The sequence below is a fragment of the Stomoxys calcitrans genome, chromosome 2 (genome assembly GCF_963082655.1).
Source record: "Stomoxys calcitrans chromosome 2, idStoCalc2.1, whole genome shotgun sequence".
NCBI classification, from domain to species: Eukaryota; Metazoa; Arthropoda; class Insecta; order Diptera; family Muscidae; genus Stomoxys; species Stomoxys calcitrans.
In genome coordinates this window covers 191129232-191134231 of record NC_081553.1, presented here as the reverse complement: position 1 = coordinate 191134231, position 5000 = coordinate 191129232, and the positions used below count along the sequence as shown (strand labels likewise).

At 38.8% G+C, this 5000-nt stretch overlaps 1 protein-coding gene across 3 annotated transcripts in view; it reads left to right on the top strand.

Annotated features, from left to right (window-relative positions):
- The first annotated feature begins 319 nt into the window (after positions 1–319).
- The window catches only part of LOC106091533 (limbic system-associated membrane protein), a 462509-nt gene continuing 457828 nt past the window's right edge, over positions 320–5000 (top strand). For 2 of the 3 annotated variants that reach the window (XM_059362688.1, XM_059362685.1), the window contains exon 1: positions 320–1484. The gene's annotated coding sequence lies outside the window, so the exon portion shown is untranslated. Of the gene's footprint in view, positions 1485–1519; positions 1678–5000 lie in introns of those variants that run through there. The other variant, XM_059362686.1, reaches the window with a different exon arrangement.

Below are 5000 nucleotides of genomic sequence, written 5' to 3'. Positions count from 1 at the left end.
TACAACTTTTGTACTAAATCTTAGTACGTTTACAATGTAAACACCTGTTTGTCAAATTCCAAATACCCACTGTAAATGTTATCTTATCTCTTGCCAACTAACCATGCTATACTCTCTTATACGAATGTCAAGTGCTCTCAATTGTTGCTCTCGCTGAGAAAATTCCTTAACAAGAGCAGAATGAAAAATGACAACCCAGAGATAGCATGGAGAGCGCTGAAATAAGTGAGCATGACAATTTGAACAATATTGTTGTAGGCAACATTTTGCAAAACGAGAACATATACATATTACTGGTTGAAGGATTACCGATGTGTAATAGTCGCGTTTAGGATATGACATAGTCAGGACGTCTTCTATGCGAATAGGCGGAATCGCGAATAGAAAAAAATCACAAAAAAAAGAATCAAAGCAAATCTCTCATGTAAAAGGGGTAAAAAAGAGGTGACAACAAAGAAAATTAAAAAAAAAGAAAATAATTATTTTTTAACATGTAATTAAAAATAAATAATAAAAATAAAAACAAGTGTTACAACGGAAATAAATTAACAAAAAAAAAGTCAAGCAAAATTGGCAAGAAAAAAAAACCGAAACAAAATCTGTGTAAGAGCATAATAAAAAGAAAGAACAACAACATTGTTACCGACAATTGAGCGTAAGCTGCACCAAAAGTAATTGAAAACGGATTAAGTCAAGCAACCAAGCGACTTTCATCTTTGCTATGCTGTAAGGCGAGAGCAAACAAAAGAACTTTTTTGTCTGTGCTGCCCCCTTTTTTGTGTGCTCGCTGTGACGAGAGTATGTTGGCGAATGCGTTGACTTTGACGTTGACGCCATTTATGAGCCAATGCTGCTGTTGATGTTGATGATGATGGAAAATAGATGGACTCCCTGTGTGTTGTAATATGAGGAGGAAATTTGTGAAATTGTGCGTGTTAAATGTGTTGTTGTAATTGTGAACGAGCAATCGTAGACGCCGAACGTCCAAACGAAATCAAAACAAACGAATGAACCGAAACTTCGCCCAACCCCACCACCAGCAAACCCCCTTGGCACAGTGAAAAAAAAAAAAAAAATTCTCGTTATTGTATCGTCTTGTCCCAATCAGCCACCCTAGTATCGGCTAAGCTCCCCGCAGCTTGAAAACACCATCAAAAAATATTCGGCCAACAAAAACATCACATGGTTGTACAAAAAAGAAAATCGATAAAAAGATAAATTCTCTGGTGCGAGTGCCAGCCAGTCAGCCATCCAGCCATTCATTCAGTGGTAGTGAGTGTTGTTGTGTACCAAGCCAAAGCCAAAGCCAAAGTGTATGTGAGAACAACTAAACAAAAAGTCAACAACAAAAACAAAACCAAGTAGTAGATAAAGAGAAAGAGCAAAAGAGCGACAGAGCGAGAGAGAGAGAGAGAGAGAGAGCCAGCAAAAACAACAACCACATAGGAAATTTGTAAAAGGAATAAATACCCAAGAAAAAAAATGTATGTATATATGTTGTTGTGTTTGTGTGTAATCTAAGTGAGAAGTAGTGTTTGAGTGTGAGTGTGTCAGTTTATGTGTGTAAGCAGCCCCCTCTGCATGCATACATAAATTTAAAAGCAACAAACAACAACAAGAAACAAATTTAAAACAACAACTACATTTACATACCACCACTTATCTTCACATTCAAACGTATGTTAATATTCTCTAAATGCATGGTGTAAGTATGCTTGCATGTTTATGTCGCTGTTGTTGTTGTTTCTGTGTGTCCCCCACATTAAAAAAAATAAAAGAAACGTCTTTGATATTAACAGGACCACCTAAGCGCAACCAACGGATGTCTGTAATTAGTTGAACGATGTATAATAAACGTAAGAGCGAAAAATAAAATTGAGGAAAAAAAATTTAGAAATTAAAATTTTTTACCCAACAAAAAAAAAAAGAAACCAAAAAAAAAACACAAAAGTGTCTCAAAACAGTGTCAAAGTCGAAGGACTAGAGAACTGCAATACTATAGCCAGAGTTGCCACAGATCAAATTTAGTTTCCTGAGATTCAGCTGGTCAGATAATGGAATTGTTGGACTATCAATGCAAATGCAATGCAAATTTGCCCATGAACATACCATTAAGGAATAGGGGAAAACTTTTCACATATCAATGAGTGCTGTCCGATGCAAGTTTTAAGCTCAATGATAAGGGTCCTCCTATTTATAGCCGAATATATGAATAAAAGATACCAAAATTAATCAAAACAAGTAAGAGCGTGCTAAGTTCGGCCCGGCCGACACTTACATACCCTCCACAATGGATAACATTTGTCAAGCTAATGGCACGAATTCTCTCTATTGATTGAACTAAACTCAAGAGACCGCCATGGCACAAAGGTTTGCCTGTCCGCTTATGACACCATACGCCTGGGTTCGAATCCTGCCGAGAACATCCGAAAATATATATCTGCGGTGGTAAAAATCCAAATTTTGCCCATGATAATTCCACTAAGGAAAAGGGGCAAACTTCTCACATATCAATGAGTGTAGTCCGATTTAAGTTTATGTTCAATGATAAGGGGCCAACTTTTTATAGCCGAGTCCGAACGGCGTGCCGCAGTGCGACACCACTTTGGAGAGAAGTTTTACATGGCATAGTATCTCACAAATGTTGCCAGCATTAGGAGGGGAAAACCACCGGTGAAAAATTTTCTGATGGTCTCGCCAGGATTCGAACCCGGCGTTGAGCGTCATAGGCGGACATGCTAACCTCTGCTCTTCTTCCGGACAAAGATAGTTTCCAAATCGGAATTTTTAAACAAATTTGCTGTGGAGGCAGCAAATATTGTTTGGTGCAATAATGCTGGCGACATATGCGAGGTACTAAGCCATTTGAAAAAAGTAAAAGCGTGCCAAGTTCGGCCGGGCCAAATCTTATATACCCCCATGACCATGGATAGCATTTGTCGAGTTCATTTCCCGGTGTCTCTTTTTAGGCTCACAAAGGAAAGTAATGGATAAAAGAAAAGAATTGCTATGCTATTGGAGCTATATCAAGTTATGGTGCAATTTGTACCATAAGCGAATGAATGTTGGAGACCATAGTAGAAGTCATTGTGTAAAATTTCAGCCAAATCGAATAAGAATTGCCCTCTCTATGGGCTCATAAAGTAAACTAAGGATATTGTTTTATAAGGGAGCTGTATTAGGCTATAGACCAATTCAGACCATATTTGACACGAACGTTGAGGGTCATGGGAGAAGCCGTTGTACAAAACTTCAACCAAATCAGATAATAATTGCGTCCTATAGAGGCTAACGAAGTTAAGATCCCAGATCGGTTTATATGACAGCTATATCAGGTTATGAATGGGTTGCCCAAAAAGTAATTGCGGATTTTTTAAGAGAAAGTAAATGCATTTTTTATAAAACTTAGAATGAACTTTAATCAAATATACTTTTTTAAACTTTTTTTCTAAAGCAAGCTAAAAGTAACAGCTGATAACTGACAAAAGAAAGAATGCAATTACAGAGTCACAAGCTGTGAAAAAGTTTGTCAACGCCGACTATATGAAAAATCCGCAATTACTTTTTGGGCAACCCAATATATGGCAGCTATATCAGGTTATGGACCGATTTGAACCATACCTTGCACAGCTGTTGAAAGTCATAACTAAACATGACATGCAAAATTTCGGGGAAATCGGATAGAATTTGCGCCCTCTAAGCCCTCAAGCAGTCAAGACCCCAGATCGGTTTATATGACAGCTATAACAGGTTATGAACCGATTTGAACCATACTTAACGCAGTTGTGGGAAGTCATGACGAAACACGTCATGCAAAATTTCAGCCAAATCGAATAGGAATTGAGCACTCTATGGCTCAAGAAGTCAAGACCACAGATCGGTTTATATGGCAGCTATATCAGGTTATGAACCAATTTGAACCACACTTGGTCCAGTTATTGGATATCATAACAAAATACTTCGTGCAAAATTTCAGCCCAATCGGATAATAATTGCGCCCTCTAGTGGCTCGAGAAGTCAAGACCCCAGATCGGTTTATATGGCAGCTATATCGAGGTATGATCCGATTTGAACCATACTTAACACAGTTGTTGGGAGTGCAACCAAAACACTACGTGCAAAATGTCAGCCAAATCGGATAAGAATTGCGCACTCTGGAGGCTCAAGGAGTCAAGACCCCAGATCGGCCTATATGACAGCTGTATCAGGTTATCGACGGATTTCAACCATAGAAAGCACAACTCTTGGAAATCACAACAAAACACGTCGTGCAAAATTTCAGCCAAATCGGATAAGAATTGCGTCCTCTAGTGGCTCAAGAAGTCAAGATTTAAGATCGGTTTATATGACAGCTATAACAAAACATTGACCGATGGGGCCCATTTTTAATCCCAACCGACCTACACCTAAAAGAAGTATTAATGCAAAATTTTAAGCGGCTTTCTTTACTCCCTCGAAAGTTAACGTACTTTCGACAGACAGACGGACGAACAGACAAACGGACGGACAGATAGACGGACGGATGGACAGATAGAAACGGACTGACGGACAGACAAAAACGGACGGACATGGCTACATCGACTTATAATGTCATAACAATCAAGAATATATACTTTATGTGGTCTGAGACGAATATTTCCTGGAGTTACCAACAGAATGACGAAATTAGTATACCCCCATCCTATGGTGGAGGGTATAAAAATGGTATGACAGCCATGTAAAATCTTCTCCCCAAAGAGGCGTCCGACTGTGTCACAGCGTTCGGGCACGACTATAAACAAGAGGTCCCCTTACCATTGAGCTCAAAACTTTAATCGGACAGCACTCATTGATAAGTGAAAAGCTGGTCCCTGTTCCTAAATGGAACGTTTATTGGCATGGAATGTTCATTACCGAAGATTCTCTATCTTCGGTAAAGAACATTCCAAGAACAAGTAACAAGTAAAAGCGTTGTTGTTGTTATAGCCACATTTTCATGTTGAGGTGGCGATCCTCGTCAA